The sequence below is a fragment of the Herpailurus yagouaroundi genome, unplaced genomic scaffold (assembly GCF_014898765.1).
Source record: "Herpailurus yagouaroundi ecotype Mexico unplaced genomic scaffold, PumYag 186, whole genome shotgun sequence".
NCBI classification, from domain to species: Eukaryota; Metazoa; Chordata; class Mammalia; order Carnivora; family Felidae; genus Herpailurus; species Herpailurus yagouaroundi.
Window position 1 is genome coordinate 40,499,631 of NW_024412417.1, and position 18,560 is coordinate 40,518,190.

The 18,560-nt window shown below is 51.3% G+C and overlaps 2 long non-coding RNA genes across 2 annotated transcripts; one reads left to right on the forward strand and one right to left on the reverse strand.

Moving 5' to 3' along the window:
- The first annotated feature begins 37 nt into the window (after positions 1-37).
- On the forward strand, positions 38-6,189 carry LOC121043014 (uncharacterized). The gene is made up of 2 exons (XR_005796634.1): positions 38-254; positions 5,885-6,189. It is a non-coding gene; the product is annotated as an uncharacterized LOC121043014 (long non-coding RNA).
- Positions 6,036-15,322, reverse strand: LOC121043015 (uncharacterized). Its single transcript, XR_005796635.1, has 3 exons — positions 15,311-15,322; positions 14,109-14,121; positions 6,036-6,137 (listed from the first exon to the last, which is right to left on the reverse strand). It is a non-coding gene; the product is annotated as an uncharacterized LOC121043015 (long non-coding RNA).
- Between the last annotated feature and the right edge of the window lie 3,238 nt (positions 15,323-18,560).

Genomic DNA, 18,560 nt, shown 5'->3' on the forward strand with positions numbered 1-18,560 from the left:
AGGAGGCAGTGGCAACCCTTCGCATCGCAGGCAGTGCAACCCATGGCTTGACATTTGGGAAACCTCCCCGCCCTGGCTTGTCTCAGGTGCGTGCATGTGTGTGCACGCACACGCGTGCGGGAGGAGGTGTGGTAATACCACCCTCCTGGGCTGGACGGGTCTGTCTCCTCCAGGAGCGGCTCTCCGTGGAAGGACCTCTTGGAGTTGACTATGCCAACAGCACCCAACACGGGGCCCCGCACAGAGTTGGTGCTGTGAGTGTTTATCGCTTGAACTTGGCAGGATATCTCTCTAAAGGTCATGCTTCCTCTCTTTCCCCACCATGTTTATTCCCTACCCACACTCTTCTCCCTTGGCCTCCATCGTCCCCTCCCTTCTGAAGCAGGGGCTAGTTACCAGAAAAGCAAGGCTGAGCATCGATCCCCTCCTGCTTTACGCCCTTGAAGGCTTGGTTTTTTTTTGGATGTTTATTTATTTTTGAGAGAGAGAGAGAGAGAGAGAGAGAGAGACAGCACTCGAGCGGGAAAGGGGCAGAGAGAGAGGGAGACACAGAATCCGAAGCAGTCAGCTAAGCGTCCAACTCTTGATTATGGCTCAGGTCACGATCTCACCGTCTGTGAGTTCGAGCCCCGCATCGGGATCTGCGTTTACAGCATGGAGCCTGCTTGCGATTCCCTCTCTCCCTCTCTCTCTCTCTGCCCCTCCCCTGTTCACGCCGTCTCTGTCTCTGTCCGAATAAATAAGTAAACTTAAAAAAAAATAAACTTTTTTACAATGCACAAAAAAAAAATCAGCCGATGGTCTTACAAAAAATAAGTACCATCTCATTTCTTTACCGTAGACAATCTTTTCCGTATTTCAGATCTCAGCTCCAATGCTGGTCCTTGCACGGAGACTTCTTTGTTTTTTGTTTTTTGGTATTTTTTCCACTTGATATTTATTTATTTATTTTTATTTTGTTACTATTATTTTTTTCAATATGAAATTTACTGTCAAATTGGTTTCCATACAATACCCAGGGCTCATCCCAACAGGTGCCCTCCTCGGTGCCCATCCCCCACCCTCCCCTCCCTCCCACCCCCATCAGCCCTCAGTTTATTCTCAGTTTTTAAGAGTCTCTTATGGTTTGGCTCCCTCCCTCTCTAACTTTTTTTCTCCCTCTCCTCCCTCCTGGTCTTCTGTTGAGTTTCTCAGGATCCGCATATGAGTGAAAACATGTGGTATCTGTCTTTTTCTGCCTGACTCATTTCACTTAGCATAACACTCTCCAGTTCCATCCACGTTGCTACAAAAGGCCAGATTTCATTCTTTCTCATTGCCAAGTAGTATTCCATTGTATATATAAACCACATCTTCTTTATCCATTCGTCAGTTGATGGGCATTTAGGCTCTTTCCATAGTTTGGCTATTGTTGAAAGTGCTGCTATAAACATTGGGGTACGTGTGCCCCTATGCATCAGCACTCCTGTGTCCCTTGGGTAAATTCCTAGCAGTGCTATTGCTGGGTCATAGGGTAGCTCTATTTTTAATTTTTTGAGGAACCTCCACACTGTTTTCCAGAGTGGCTGCACCAGTTTGCATTCCCACCAACAGTGCGAGAGGGTTCCCGTTTCTCCACATCCTCTCCAGCATCTAGAGTCTCCTGATTTGTTCATTTTAGTCACTCTGACCGGTGTGAGGTGGTATCTCAGTGTGGTTTTGATTTCTATCTCCCTGATGAGGAGCGACGTTGAGCATCTTTTCATGTGCCTGTTGGCCATCCGGATGTCTTCTTTAGAGAAGTGTGTATTCATGGCATGGAGACTTCTTTGAAATCTCCTACTCTTTTCGCATGGCTGTTTCTCCTTCCATTCGGTCAGTGTTTACTTTAAATATTTAGGGGCTCTGATGTTGGGTGCATGAACATTCACACCAGTTCCATCTTCGTGCTGAATTCATCCGTGTATCATCAGTTTTGACTTAAAGTCTCTTCTGTCTGTTATTAGTGGGGCTGGTCCATCTTACTCTCGGTTCCCATCTGTATGGAATATTGTTCTCCTTCCTTTCATGATCAGTCTGCATGTGTCCTCACATCTAAAGTGAGTCTCTTGGGGCGCCTGGGTGGCTCAGTCGGTTGAGCGTCCGACTTCGGCTCACGTCGCGATCTCGCGGTCCGTGAGTTCGAGCCCCGCGTCGGGCTCTGTGCTGACAGCTCAGAGCCTGGACCCTGCTTCGGATTCTGTGTCTCCCTCCCTCTCTGCCCCTCCCCCGCTCTCTCTCTCTCTCTCTCTCTCTCAAGAATGAACATTGAGCCAGATGCAGTGTTAAGGTGTTCACTCGTGTTCTTTTAAACGCAACCATGAGTTAGAGGCAAGGCTTACCCCCATTTGGCGGGTGGGGGAGCCCAGGCTCAGAGGAGTAAAGAAACATTTGGACTCACCCGCTTGGAAACAGCAGACCAGGATTCGAGCCCTAGTTGGCCAATTCCAAGCTTGGGTTATGACCCGCTGTACTCCTGCATCAGTGAGCGTTAGATCTTGCTGTGAGTGCCGGAGAATCCCAAGCGACAGTGGCCTAAATAGGAGGGAAGTTCTCTCTCTCTTGTGTAAAAGGAGCCCAGAGGCAGGCAGCTGGGGGCAGCAGGGCAGTCGAGCAGTCTCCCCAGAAACCCAGGGTTCTGATTTCTCTGCTCCATCCTTAACACACAGCTTTGATCTCAAGGTCTCATGGCCCAAGAGGGCTGCCACAGCTCCAGCCATGGCAACACCCAAATTCCAAGTCACCAGCAGGACGAGATGGGTAAGAAGAAGGCGTTCTTTTTCTTTAAGGCCATTTTCTGGACGTCTCATGCACCTTTTTTATTGCCACGTAGCAGATCACCACAAATTTAGCAGCTTAAAATGCTGTGCATCTGTCACATCGCAGTTACTGTGGGTCAGGAGTCTAGAAACGGCTCAGGCGGGTTTCTCTACTTCAGAGTCTCATGGCCCCTCCATCCAGGTGTAGGCTAGTGCTGCTGTCTCCTTGGAGGTACCAGCTGGTGGCTTCTGAGCTACTTCTAAGCTAAGGTGGCTTTGTTGCCAAAATTGCAATCCTTTGAAGGGCTGGGGGGCCGAGGGCCTCAGTTTCTTTTGGGCTCTTTGCCGGAAGCGTCCCTCACTCAGCTCCTAGGAACCGCCTGCCATTTGTCACATGGGCTTCCTTAACTGGCCTACGTACTTCATCAAACGAGCAAGGGTCCTTGTAGGACATGGCCACCTGTGTACATATGTGTGTGTACATGTACCTGTGATCACCACACGCTCACGGGCATCCTCTGACCTTGGCTGTATTCTGCCGGTCTAGAAGCAGGTCAAGCTCCCACCCACCTCCAGGGGAGGGGATCATGCAAAGACGTGAGCCTCAGGAAGCAAGGGCCACAGGCGCCGCAGTAACAGTTGGTCTACCCCAATCCCTATGACACTCGTACTAGCCTCCCGTGGGCTAAAAGCCGGTCCCATAGTCACCACGGTGCACAGGAACCCAGGGATGTAGTTTCTTAACTGTTCAGCTACGTGCCCCTTTCAAAGCCGGGGTTCCATTACCAACAAGGTGGATATTGGCAGCTACAAGTCATTTTTGTAAAATTCAAGTTGGTTGATATCTAGTGTAGCCTTGGCTTCAGGAGTAGGACCCAGCGATTCGTCTCTTACGCAAGACACCCAGTGCTCATCCCAACGCGTGCCCTCCTTCACGCCCCTCGCCCGTCTAGCCCGTCGCCCCCCTCCCCTCCAGCAACCCTCAGCTTGCTCCCTATATTTAAGCATCTCTAATGGCTTGCCTCCCTCTCAGTTTTCATCTCATTGTGCCTTCCCTTCCCCTATGTTTATCTGTCGAGTTTCTCAAATTCCACATATGATGATATCTGTCTTCCTCTGACTTATTTCACTTGGCTATAACACACTCTAGTTCCATCCATGTTGCTGCAAATGACAAGATCTCATTCTTTTCATCACGGAGTAGTATTCCTTCGTGTATATGTACCACATCTTTATCCCTTGATCAGTCAACGGACATGTGGGCTCTTTCCATACTTGGCTATTGTTGATAACGCTGCTATAAACATTGGGGGTGCAGGTGCCCCTCCGAATCAGCCTTTTTGTATCCTTTGGGAGGATTCATAGTAGTGCAATTGCTGGGTCATGGGGTAACTCTATGTTTAATTTTTCGAGTAACCTCCATGCTGTTTTCCAGAGTGGCTGCACCAGTTTGCATTCCGGCCAACAGCGCGACACGGTTCCTCTTTCACCGCCTCCTCGCCAACATCTGTTGTTCATGTGAGCCATTCTGACAGGTGTGAGGTGGTATCTCATTGTGGTTTTGATTTGTATTTCCCCGATGATGAGCGATGTTGAGCATCTTCTCATGTGTCTGTTAGCTATCTGGACATCTTTCTGGGAAGAGTGTTTATTCATATCTTTTGCCCATTTCTTCACTATTTATTTCATGATTATTTGTGGGTTTTTTTTTTTTTTTGCCCATTTCTTGCTATTTATTTGCCCATTTCTTCATTATTTATTTCATGATTATTTGCTTTTGGGCGTGTTGATTTGGATACGTTCTTTACAGATTTTGGATACTAACCCTTTATCTGCTATGTCATTTGCAAATATCTTCTCCCATCCCATGGGTCGCCTTTTAGTTTTGCTGATTGTTTCCTCTGCTGTGCAGCAGCTTTTTATCTTGATGAGGTCCCAATCGTTCATTTTTGCTTTTATTTCCCTTGCCCCTGCTAGAAGTCACTTCCATTACTCGTAGGAGAAAATGTGAAAGACGTTGTCGATGACAGAGGCATTTTCTCCTTTCCTATGCTTTGTCCTCATCATATCAATTTTAAGAAGAAAGAAAAAACGAAAATCGATCAGTATGAGGTTCCGTGTTCTCGAGAAGTTTTCTGGTGGACTTTGCCATGCGTTTCTGGCTTCCTTCCCATTCTGCCTTCTTCTTTTTTTTTTTTTTTTTAGTTTTATTGTTTACACCCTATCATGAAACTCCCACTTCTTGAGTCAGTAGGAGGGGTGGCATCCTAAGGAAATAATTTGGGGTGTACCAATAGCTCCGGGCACAAGGAGAGTCACCAGAGTGTTTGCTAGAATACAAATATTTGATACAACCTTGATGACCAGCTATTACATGCTGAGTGGACGTGATAACAGCAAACCACATGCTGGGCCAAGAGCAGTCATAAAAGTCATGTTTGCAGATGTTTGTTTAAGGAGGGGAAAAGAAAGTCTCGGGATATGTTAGATATAAAAAAAGACAGATAATATATATATATATATATATATATATATATATATATATATATATAAAACTATGACTTCAATCATCTAAAAATTGCATGTAATAAAAAATAATCTGCAAAAATCAATTACAAAAATGTTAACAATATTTATCTCTGGGTAAGGGGACTTCAGGTGTCATTCATTTCCTTCGTTCCACATTTCTGTATTTTTCCAGACCTTTATGGAGTAGGAAAGTATTGCTTATGAAGTCATAAAGAGGGAAGAGAAATACATATATTCATTCCCCTGGCAGGAAACACAGTTTCACCCAGTCAGAATTGCATGGGAGGGCGTGGCTGGTCTTGTGGTTCCCTCGGCCCTGCTGAAAGTGAGCATTCCTTCTAGAAGACCGTCAACAGTGGAGGGGGTGGGACTCTGGGCCAATGAGACCAGGGTTTATCTCCCACCGCCCCCGCAATGGTCAGAAGCAGAAGAGGTGGCCTGGGGTCGGAGCAGGGTCATATGAGTCCAGCAGAGTCCGCAGGGGTTCGTCCAGTGCCAACGACATCCCAGGGAAAGCCACCATGCCCCTGCCTGTGTGCACCCACTTTCTCTCGGTGGCTGATTGCTTCTTTCCCCAGGACCCACGATACCCCTGAGCAGGAGCAGACTCAGCCCGTGCATGGGAGAGGCCGGAGCAATCGAGGACTTCTAGGGGCTCCCGTAAACAATGGCAGATGGAGGCTGGTGGCTGACGTCCAGCTCCCCCGCCCCTCCGTGCCACGGTGCTGAGTCGATCTCTGCAGTCTGTCGGGGAACCCCAGTCGGAGCGAGCCCCGGGTGCCCATCGCGGTAGACTGCTCATGCGTGTACCTGACATCCGTCTCTTTCTTCCTTGCGATCATTTCCCAAATAAAGTCCCTGCACGTAAATCCTTATGCCATAATCTGGTTCTGGGAAACTCCATCTAAGACTTGGCGTCTCTCACCGGCTCTGCTCTGGAATTTTGGCATCTCCTTCTCCGCATACGTCTTACCCCCAGGGGCCCATCCCAGGCAACCATCTTGTCCCAGACACTCTTTTCCCACATCTCCGGCCTGGCCTGCCCTCGTGTCTCTGGCTCCCAACATTACTGTCCCACTTCCCCCACGGCCCTGATCTTTGTGTGAACACCTACCTGTGCTTTCTTCGCTGGTTTTGGAAACTAGGCGGCCATTATACCTGGCTTTCCTTCTCCAGCCATTTCCCTGATTCCTCGGGCCTTCTCCCTGTGGGTAAGCGGCCCTCCGATGCTGCCCTCATTCAAGACAGCCAACAATCGCCTTGGAGTGCTCCACAGCACAGCGGCCATCTTGCTAACAGTGACCACAAAGGCAACAATAACAACGATGGTTAGGGTTATTTCCTGAGCTTCTAACGGTTTCCCATCTCACTCAAAGGAAAACCCAAAACCCAGTGGCTACAGAGTCATGTGTGATGGGCTTTCTTCTCCTTCTGATCCTATCTAGTCTTCTCTTTCCTGGCCTCAGCAGTGAAACACGAGGTGAAACAGGGGGCAGAGAAATAAGGAAGGCACACAGAAGACAGCTAACGTATCATACTTAGCGTTTCTGAGACAGAAAATGTAAAAATGGGAGAAAGATTATTCACACGTGTATTAGAAAAATTTTCCTAAAATAAATGTGCAGGCTGAATGGGCAAAGGGTCCTTGTGCCCCTGACATTATGTTGACCACTGGAACACTAATTCTGACTCCTTGCTGAGTTTGGGATCTTGGGTCTCGTTCCAGATCCCATGAGGAGTTTCAGAACCCACAAGGCTTGTTCATGCTTTTAACTGTCCTCTCTGCCTGGGAGGCTTCTTCTCTTTTGTTTTGTTGACACCTACTCAACTTTAAATACTCAGTTTAAGCATTGCCTCTTGCAGGAAGTCTTCCTTGATCTCTCACTCTGGCTGGATTAGGCATCCTTCTAATGTGCCTCCTTCAGTCACAAGTCCTTCCATTTGAGAACTTCTCAAAGCTGAGCTATTCAAGGCAGAGACTATGTGTTTTAGGTCTTTGCATTTTGAGCATGGTGCCAGGGCAAGAAAATAGGTACTAAGTAAGTTACATAGATAGATGGATGGATAAATAATTGGATGGATGAAAGAATGGATGGATGGATGGATGGATGGATGGTTGGATGGATGGATGGATGGATGGATGGTTAGATGTATGGATGGATGGACAGATGGATGGATAGATGGATGGATGGGCAGATGGATGGACCAATGGATGGACAGTTGGATGGATGGACAAATGGATGGATGGATGGATGGATGGGCGGATGGATGGATGGATGGATGGACAGATGGATGGACAGATGGATGGATAGATGGATGGATGGACAGATGGATGGACAGATGAATGGACAGATGGATGGACAGATGGATGGATGGGCAGATGGATGGATGGATGGATGGATGGACAGATGGATGGATGGATGGATGGACAGATGTATGGACACATGGATGGATAGATGGATGGATGGATGGATGGATGGATGGATGGACAGATGGATGGATGGACAAATGGATGGATGGATGGACTGAAGAGTGAATAGTTAGTTGAATGTATGGATAAGTGAATGGATGGAAGGATGGTGGTGTGTAAGCTCGTCCCCTTGTGTGCTATCACCCACTCCCAGTCCACACCCCATCTTATTGCAAACTAGAAGCCTAACCATATCCCATGCTCTTAATCTGTCATCTTCTCTCCATGGCCTACTCAATAAAATCCAAGCTCTTCACTGTGACGTGTATGTCCTCTGTGATCGAGGGTCTTTCTTCTTCTCTAGGCTCCTGTCTCAGAGATGCTTCAGCCTCTGACCCAACCGAGATTGGATCTAAGTGTCTACGTGCTCTAAGCTGGAATTAGAGCAAACCCCTTGACGTGGCCTCTTCTTTGCTTTATGCCTTTGCTTGTCCTGCTTCCTCTACGTGAGATTTCTTTCTCCCCCAGATATATTCCTCCTCATCGGGTCCTCCATTCTCTGTGTAACGTTAGTTCTTTACCCCTTAAACTCTTTGGTTTGGTTATTGGTTTACTTACTTGCTACTGGCACCAGCCCGTGAGTGCCTTGAGAAAATAGTCCTAAATCTTATTCAGAGCAGAAGAAGATTCGACACCTGACAAAGAACAGGTACTCAAGAAATATGTGGGAAAATAAAATCGTGTGATGGGCAGAATGATGACCCCTAAAGATGTCCATATCTTAATCCCCGCAGCCTATGTGACTTTACTTGGCAAAAGGGACTTTGCAGATGCAATTAAGGACGTTAAGATAAAGAGATTATCCTGGATTATCTGGGTGGGACCAAGGTAATTACAAGGGTCCTTAAAACATGGAAGAGGGAGGCCCCGGAGTCAGAAACGTGATGATGGTAGCAGAGGTCAGAGGGCTGTGGTTCCTGGCTCTGAAGGAGGAGAAGCCACCAGCAGCTTCTGGAAGGAATGTAGCTTTGCCAACACCTTGGTTTTAGTCCATCGAGTCCCATTTAGGACTTTTGACCCCCAGGACTATAAAATCCTAAGCGTTAAGGCGCTAACCTCCTGGTGGTTTGTTACAGTGGGAAAAGGGCACCAATGTAAGAGTAACGGCTGCTGCTTTGCTCCCCCTCTGTCTCCGCTGTGCCTGACACACCGTGTCTGTTGTCTCATTTAGCACCAAAGGTCTGAGAGGAGTGTGAAGTGACTGTCACGTGGGTAGTAAGTGGCAGGTGGGGATTGCAACCCCAGCAGTCTGGCTCCAGAGCCCCAGCCCGTAGCTGCTCCTCTGGATGAAAGGGCACAAGGGACCTTCATCTCTGTGACCCAGAGATGCCCTGATCGACCGTTCCAGGGTTAGTTCTCAGGGAGAATCTAAAATAATCCTAGTTCCTTCCTAATCCAGACCCCAGAGGCAGGAAACTCTTTCCTGTCCTTCACTTTACTACTTCTTCTTTTTTTTTTTTTTAATGTTTTGTTTTATTTTTGAGCGGGGGAGGGACAGAGAGAGAGAGGGAGACACAGACTCCGAAGCAGGCTCCAGGCTCCGAGCTGTCAGCACAGAGCCCGACGTGGGACTCGAACCCACAAACTGGGAGATCAGGACCTGAGCTGAAGTCGGACGCTTAACCAACTGAGCCCCCCAGGCGCCCCCAGTCCTTCACTTCTTAGCTTCTCTTTCTCTTCTTCCCAAGGAGGAAGCTGGCCGCCTGTCCGTGCTGGGAGCCAAGTGAGCCGGGAGAGAGGCTGGGCTCGCCAGGTGCGCGGTGGCTTTTCCCAGAAGTCTTCCCGCTGTGCCAGGAGAAGCATGGTTCTGCTGCTCCAATCAGCCTCCGTGAGGGCGGGCAGCCCACGGGCCTCGGGGCAGGAGGACTGTCCAGGAGCCCAAGCCGATACCCTCTCCCGAGCCTGTGCTGGAGACTTGCGTCCTCGGCTCCCGGGAGGAAGCGTGAAGGGCTCACGAATAGATGGAAAATGTGGTCCCCCCCCCCCCCCAGCCACCAGTAAAACACACATCAGTTACCCACCAAGTCCGTGAAGTTAAAAACGCCAGTACTTACTGCCCTGGAACCAATTTTCTAGAAACGAATTTAGTATTGATTTATTATATTTTACTTTTTATGTATTTATTATGGAATAGTTATATTCTACTTTGAAAACTTCTTGCTCTGACCTGCTAAATCCACGTCTAGGGAGTCATAATAAAAAGGAAAAGCGAAACCAAGACTGGCATCTGGGTAACAATTTAGGAAGAAGAAACATCAGAGCAGGGGGGTTGATAAGAGTAAAGAAAGGAACGTGGGGCGCCCACGTGGCTCAGCTGGTTAAGCATCCAACCCTTGACTTCGGCTCAGGTCATGATCTCACGGTCCGTGTTGGCCTCTGTGCTGCATGGAACCTGCTTGGAATTCTGTCTCTCCTTCTCTATCTCGCCCCCTCCGCCCCCCGCCTCCCCGCTTGTACTCTCACTCTCTCTCTCAAAATAAATAAATAAACTTTAAAAAAAAGAATAAACAAAGGAACAATAGAAATGTCAAAAACTTTTTTAAAAAAAGAATAAACAAAGGCACAATAGAAACGTCAAAACTTAGGGGATCGGTTACATAAATCTTGGCAATCTCGTGACGGTATGCTAAATAATGACGATCTTCATAGGATTTTAATAAGCATGAGAATTTCTTCTGATAGAGGATTATGTGGAGATAAAATACAATGAGCGTACACATGGCTGCACATTTAAAAAAATTTTTAATGTTTATTCTTGAGAGAGAGAGAGAGAGAAAGCATGAGCATTGGAGGGGCAGACAGAGAGGGAGACGCAGAATCGGAAGCAGGCTCCAGGCTCCGAGCTGTCAGCCCAGACCCCGACGCGGGGCTCGAACCCACAAACCTCGAGGTCGTGACCTGAGCCGAAGTCGGACGTCCGACCGACTGAGCCACCCAGGTGCCTCCCCCCCACACATATTTTTAAAAGACTGCACCAGACTGACAAGCGTGGTTATGTCTACGGCTGGGTTATGGTTTTTCTTTTCTTTCTTCAAAATATCTGTGTTTCCCAAGTTATGCTACTTTTAAATCAGAGAAAACGGGCGTTATTTACTTAACCCACATCAGAGACGCACTGTCTCGTTCCTTCACGACACCCACCAAATGCTGACTACGCGGTGAGCACGGTCAAGTCAGGAGCCAGCCAGATGGGAAGTCTTGGTGCAAACCCCTTCGGGGAGCCCTTGGGGTTTTGGAATAGGCACAGCGGCAGGCCCGAGGACACAGAACCTTCCGTGAATATCTTCTCTGATAAAAAGAAACAGGTCTGCCCACGAGCTCTGCCAACAGCGGCCCATTAAGCAGCCGTCCCTGGAGTGCCTCAGCTGACCTCCCCTTGGAATGGGCCTCAGACGTGCCTTCCTGGGAAGGACTCCGGGCCTCCCAGGTGGGCGTTTATATTTTTGGAAACGAGACCAATCAACAACAGGCAAGAGCATCTTCTGCTTCCACTTTTCAGGGGCCTGGGCCCGACGTTCCGAAACCCAGATCCGATCTCACAGCGTGCTGTCACAGACCCCTCCCTCGCCTTCCCCGGGCAGCCCTGGGCTTCCCAGCACCGGCCTCTCTTTCCCTCCTCCTTCCTGCAGTGTAGACAGATCCCTTTGCCTGAAAGGCCTGGCCCTGCCGACCGGAGGTTGAGAGCAGAGTGTACGAGCCAGAGATCTAAGCCGGATTCTGGCTTCACCACTTGCTGTACGACCTTGAGCAAATGACTAACCCTCTGAAAGCTCGGTTTCCTCATCTGAAAAATGGGCACAATACAGTACTTGTTTCAAAGAAAGGAATTTGTGAGAGTTCATCCATCAGGGTGTTTCCCGAGTTCTTACCAGGTGGGGGGCCCTGACCCAGAGGGGTATGCCGGGAAACCACAAAATGAAGCGCCCTGATTCATGGCTCTTGCCAGTTTCCGTGGGATGAATACTCCCACCATTTTGGATGCCAAGCTACCAACAGTTTAACTGGTTGGCAAGACGCCCGCCTGTTTCACAAGCGACTTTCCGGATCTTGTGAGCGTCCTCACATTGTCTGTCCCAAGAGGACAGACTTGGTCCCTGGTCTTCATGGGCTCAGGGTGCCATGGGAAGAAACCAAGAGCTATTTGTATACTTATTGAATAGACACCTGTCCTACCTCTAGACTCATGGCTTTGTCGTGACAAGAGCAACTATTCAGAGAAAATTTTTCCTTGCCGTGTTATCCCCGGTCCTGGCGGGATACGTACTAATAACTAAATACCCTACTAACGTGTGTTAGGCCAATGAATAAACGTCTTCAATAAAGAACAACACGTTTGAAAAGGAGCTAAATGAAGAGCTGGAGGGCAATAGGGAACCAGTCTTCCCAGAGGCGGACTCTCTGGGGAGGGATGTTCTGTGAACATCTGGGAGGAAGGCTAACACGTTAGAATTGGCTTGTGTGAGGTCACAGGTCTGTTTTAGGCAGAGCCCTGGTTACAAAGACCTGGCTGGGTCCATGGCTATCGCCTTGGGGAAACCTTTACCCCTTCGGTGATTCGGTGTCCCAATCTGTAGCTGAAAGGCCCGATAGTGTCTGTGCCTCCTTCCAGCCCTAACGTGTTGTGATGATTATATCAACTGACGCTCGAAATGTCTTCGATGTCTCCAAACCCTCTGGGCTTCAAGAACAAGCCGTACCTTGCACATGGCCACAAAGGAGCCTCTGCCGAGAAGACAGGGCCTAGACCCCCGTGTCCTAGCAGAAGACAGGCTTGAGGAATAAGGGTGTCCTCTTGACCCCATCGCCTCCCTTACTTTTTCCCCATCGTTCCCCAGCTCCCCCGTGGCCGGCCTTCCTGGAGCACACTGCCTGCTCCGGTGGCTCATGAGGGTCTCAAGCCGCCGAGCATGCCCACATGTGCCCATCTTTTCTTACGACCCCGTGGGCAGGAGTCCAGTCTCTGCTGGAAGACATCTAGCCATGGGGACCTCCCTACCTTGCAGGTTGAGGCTTTCCGTTGGCAGGGGGCTGGAAGGCAGAGAAGGGAGCCAACCTCTACTGAGCGCTTTCCGTGTGCTTAGCCACATGGACGCAGCTCTCTAGAAACCATCGCCTTGTAATCCTCCCGACTTGGGGAGGCCTGGCTGATGAGTCTCCTTTTAGGCATGAGGACGCTGATGCTCTGGGACACTGAGCCACTTGCTGGGACGCCCAAGCTACGCCTCACGCTGCTTGGTGCCCCTGACATGCACACAGCCCCTGTGCCGTGAGCACCCTAACTGTGCCCCCTCCCATCCCCGCACGCACACAACTCCTAGAACCCCCAGGAACGTCTCTGGGCAGCCCGAAGACAAACTCACACTTTTGTTGTACGGGGACCAAGGAGACGGGAATCTCCCATCTCCTGGGTACTCGTGAGGCCCCCCGCCAGATTCTCTCAGCTCTTTCCACTGCATCACATTCCCCTCGGCACAGGCTGTAGAGTTAATGGTTAATAAACATTTGTTGAACAGACAAAGCAGGTCCCTTGCAGACGCAGATACGGAGGCTCCGAGAGGCCGGGTGACCCACAGCCGGTAAGGGGAGCTGGACCCTGAACCCAAGGCCAGCCCGCTCAGGGCTCAGGCCCATCCCCAGGGTTGGGGGTGGGGGGGGGGCACATGTTCTCAACCGTGTCGGATTTGTCCCCAGCCCAAAGTCCCTGGGGAGGTGGGGCCAATCAGCTGTGTTTGGAGAAGGCAGGTGTGGAGACCTCAGGACCCTGGTTACTCATTACATTTTATTAAATGCTGATAGTGCAAACTATCATAACTAGGCCAAGGAGTGCTAAGTCACCAGAAGGCCAGGCCGGACAAACACGAGCCTTACTGATTAACCAGGCCCACCAGCTGCTCAGCAGCCTTGGGGAGGCCACGAGTGCCACCTCTGCCAAGGTGGCCAAGGGTCAAGGCTGGGCTTGCTCTCGGGCCCAGCCGTCAGGGATCTTGAGAACCGGCAGTGGCCGGGACCCCTCGGCTTTGGTGCCAGCTCCTGGAGCCTCTAGAAGTCCCTGTCGTGGGTGTTTCCCTGTCTTAGCTGTACACGTGTCCTGTGATGAGGCTGTAACAAATTGCTACACACTCAGGGGCTCAACACAACATGAATTTGTTGCCTTAGAGCTCTGGGGGTCACGAGTCTGAAATGGGTCTCTGTGGGCTCAAGTCAAGGACCACCTTCCTGGTGGGGGCTCCAGGGGAGAATCGTTTGCTTGTTCTCTCGGATTTCCAGAGGCTGCCCACTACGGCGTGGCTCAGGGCCCCAGGCCATGATGTTGTCACGTCTCTGTCTGGGACTCTGCCTCTCCTCCTGCCCTCTTAGAAGTGCCCTTGCGACTACAGTGGGCCCAGCCACGTAATAGAGGAATACCTCCAGACCCTTAACTTAGCCGTACCTGCAGAATCCCCTTCCCAAGTAAGGTCACATGTTCCCACCGTCTGCGGATGGGGCACAGACATCTCTGGGGAGAAGCCATTCCTCAGCCGAGCGTGGTGAGTTGGCTGTCTTTGCAATGATCACTGACAGCCACTGTGTCCTAAGGTCACCGGGCTTCCTTCCCACTGGCCGAGAGAAAGGGGTATTATGATCTGCTCCTTTCATGGGGCCATCCCTCAGGGTGAAGAGGTCCACCTCCTGGCAGAGGGGCACTGCCCCACCCTTGGGCCCTGACTGAGCCTTGGCCTCTATCCTCAGCCATGACTCCTCTCTTGGCCTTGGGTCCGGAACTAGAGTTGGCTACGCCAAGGTCACGAGCGACCTTGGGAAAATTATTGCTGCTTTTGACCCTCCGTTTCCCCTCGCACAAAAGGGTCAACGCTGTCTCCTCCCCAAAGCTATCATGAGGATGGGTTGACACGGTAAACTGTAACTCAGATAACTCAAATACCCATAAAGGCCTCCTTGCCCTTTGGAAGGAGGATAAGATCTCTGAAAAATGCAGCCCAGATTCAGGGACGTCCCTGCTGGAAACCCCCCGGGGGCTCCTGGCGCCACTTAGAGCTGAGATCAAGCTCCCTCGAGGGCCCTGCAGGGAATGTGGGGTCTGCCGTCTCGCCACCCTCACCCCGGGTTGTCCACACTGGCCGCCCCAGCTCCTTGAACGCACCGACCTGGCCACCCTTTCGGGGACTTGTCCTTGATTTCCTTTCTGTGCGGGGCACGTGTCCCCAGCGGCGTGGACCGCCGGGCACCTGTCGCCCTTTAGATCCTAGCTCAGGTGCCATCTCTTCAGACAGGCCTGACTTGCCCGCACGGTGTGAACGGTTCCCCACTTACCCCGGCCGCTGTCACCATACCTTGTTTTTTTCCTTCGTCCCCTTTGTCACGCTCCTCCTCCTCCCGGGCACCCAGGCCACCACACCTCCCCACTTCCTTGCCGCGAGGTGTGGCCACGGGACCGTGCCCTTGGCAATGGCACCTGGGCAGGAGTGCTGTGCTCTGTTTCCAGCGCTGGTGTATGAAACTCCTCCGCACGGGCCTCCGTGCTCCCCACCCCCACCCCCGTCCCTGGCTGTGGGGCCGGTAAGTCCCAGCAGATGGGAGGCATGTCACACGATAGTGAAGCCTGCACCCCATACCAGGGAAGACCGGATAACCCCCCCCACACTAATCCCTCTGCGCGCGAGACACGAGTTTCTATCGCGGGAGGTGCTGAGGTTTGGGGGTCGTTGGCCGACGCGGACATTCTTATTTTGTGTTTTATTTACTCGCTTTTTTTTTTTTTTTTTTTTTAATTTTTTTTTTTTTCAACGTTTATTTATTTTTGGGACAGAGAGAGACAGAGCATGAACGGAGGAGGGGCAGAGAGAGAGGGAGACACAGAATCGGAAACAGGCTCCAGGCTCTGAGCCATCAGCCCAGAGCCTGACGCGGGGCTCGAACTCACAGACCGCGAGATCGTGACCTGGCTGAAGTCGGACGCTTAACCGACTGTGCCACCCAGGCGCCCCAACTTGCTTTTTAATTTTACTTGTATTTACCTGTTCACTGCCCATCTCGCTAAAAGGTCCCCTCCGTGCGGCAGAGCCGGGCTGTCTTGTCCCTGCTGCTGCCTCAGCTCCAACCACGGTCTCTGACACACCGCAGGTGCACGACCCAAGCTTGTTGGGCAAAAGAACAGAGGAGCGAATGAGTGAGTACAATCGGCCTGACTCCCCGTTCTGCACTCTAGACAAACCCAAAGCCCACCCCAAGTTTTTTGCAAATTCCCGGTGACTCGGGCTCAAGGGCTCAGAGTTACTGGCATGTCACTGTCCTTGCTGCCGGGTCATGAAGTCTGAGAGCCTTCATTCCATCTTCTTAGCATCGCGACACGTCACCCGTGGAGCCCCATCCCTTTCTGTGTGCACACGAACGAGCGTGCACAGGCACACGCCGGCCCAGGCCCTGGGTGGGCCCGGGGTACTTGACTGAGGCGCGTGGGAGGCAGAGGACGGGGACGTGACCCCGCAGCAATGCCTCCAGCTTGCAAAGGAAGTCAGCGACCCGGTTGAAATTTCTAGGGCCTCCCCGTCGACTCCTCTGCCCAAGTCTCCCCGCTCCCGTCTTTCACTTCCATTTCCGGCCACATGTTGTTCTAAACGCATGTTTGTTTCCCGGTTTCTTTTGCCCCCTTCCTCCTCTTCTCTCCCTCCTTGTGGCAGATGGCGCTTTTTTCCATGGTTGACGAGCTCTCCCATTGTGCCCGCTCTCCTGTTATGTGACCCGACCACCCTCCCTTCCACCGGAGCCGTCCGTCTCCGCCTCCCGACTGTGGGCAGTCCCGTCCCCCAGACAGGGCAAGGAGGGAGTGGTCCTTATATCCGAGACTAGGTCAGTCTGGTCCGAGACCAGCTTCTGCCAGGCCCACCGGGACACTGGCTTTTGGACCCCTACGCTTCGTGCAAGAAGTCCTATTCCCTTCGTGGAGAAGCCCAGACCGCACGGAATGGCCGTGATGGATGACGCTCTGGTCAGCAGTCCCAGCTGAGGGAGGCCACATCGGCCACCAAACTGGCAGGCACAGATGGCTCTCGACGTTTCCAGCTACCTCACGGGGAGACAGACGTGCCACTGAGTCGTCCCAGACACCGTGGAGCAGACACAAGCCAGCCTTCCCTGTGCTCCGTGCCAATCCCCGACAGAATTTCTGGGCGTCATGAAATTGGGGTTTTCCTTTACCAGAGAGCTCTGCCCTCCAGTCCTACGGCAACCAGGACAGCTCTGCCCTCCGCTCCCTCTGCGGCAAAAAAAGATTCCCCTGCTTTTCCTAAGCCTGGTACAGGCCGTTTCTTTGGTTGGTTTTCTTTGCCCTCGGGGTCCCCGATTCCACCCCGAGTGGCTCGTTAAGGTATTTTCCTAAACAGAACCTCTCTTTGAGAGGTGTTCTGATGCCATCGATTAAGAGAGCAAAGTGTTTCATCTCTGCCAAGGGCTCCGGTGCCTGGCACTTACGTCTGCTCAATTAACGTCCGTTTGAAATTCTGTGTTCCTTTTTGAACTCCCGGGGAGCTGGAAGGTGAATAAAAGGCTGGGGTAAGGGGGTCGCTTTCGGATTCCAGGAACACGCATTTGGCTCACGCTGGCCTCGGCATCTGATCCGGCGACAAAAGAGCCCTTATCGGGAAGTTTAACAGAGACAATTAATACGGAGAGTCAGGTGCGATGGTGTCTGAGGCATCGAGAGGACTCACGTGTGGGGCCACCAGATGCAACGCAGGAAGGCTAGTTCGATGTGCGTTTCAGATGCACAAAGATTTTCTTTTTTTTTTTTCCACGTAAGTATGTTCCCTGCATATCTGGGGATACTTCCCCTTAAAATATGACATGTCGTCTGGCTGAAATGAAACTTCAACGGGACTTCCTGTTTTTTTTTAATTGACTAGTCCTGGCAAACTCTACTCCTGAGGTTCTTGGAGGCATCGTGGAGCTTTGCAACACAGACAGCATCTCTCCCTGGGCTGGGGGATGAGGGAGGAGGGGCTGACACCGGGGGGGGGGGGGGGGGGCCACGAGGGGCTGAGGCTGCCCCCTGGGGCTCGCACCCTGTCAGGGACTGTCTCGCTGGGGCTGGGACCAGGGAAGGGATGAGGCCACCTCAAAGACGCTGCCCGAAGCAGAGGGAGAAACCCCATAGCTCCCTCCGTCCTCCTGCTCTCTCTCCCCACCCAGCCAGGGCCTCCCACGCGTGGGCCAGTGGGCCTGGAAAATGTAGTTTGCGAGAGCCAGTCCTCTGGGACAGAGTAGACGAGGGTAAAGTGTCCGCACTATGCATTTCACCAAAAATATATTCAAGGGACGCCTGGGTGGCTCAGCCGGTTAAGTGTCTGACTCTTGATTTCGGCTCAGGTCATGATCTCACTGTTTTGTGGGTTCGAGCCCCACGTCAGGCTCTGCACTGACAGCGTGGAACCCGATTGGGATCTCTCTCTCTCCCTCTCTCTCTCTCTGTCTCTCAAAAATAAATAAATAAACCTATATATATATTCGACCTCTTCAACCGTTTCTTGATCCCTCGCAATGTTTGTGGAACTATGTTAAGCAATTCAGAGGCATTATGTCATTCAATCCTTAACCAAACTATGGGGAAGGCGCGATTCTTGTCCACATTTTGCAGATGAGGACATTGAACCTCCGAGAGATTAAGAAATGTGCCCAAATGCCGCACAGGAAGTATGTGTCAGGGTCAGGTCTTTGCTACATCAGCAGGAGGTGCTCCGGCCCTCTGGGCAGGTAGGGAGAAGGGTGGAGGTCAGAGAACCAGGGGCGAC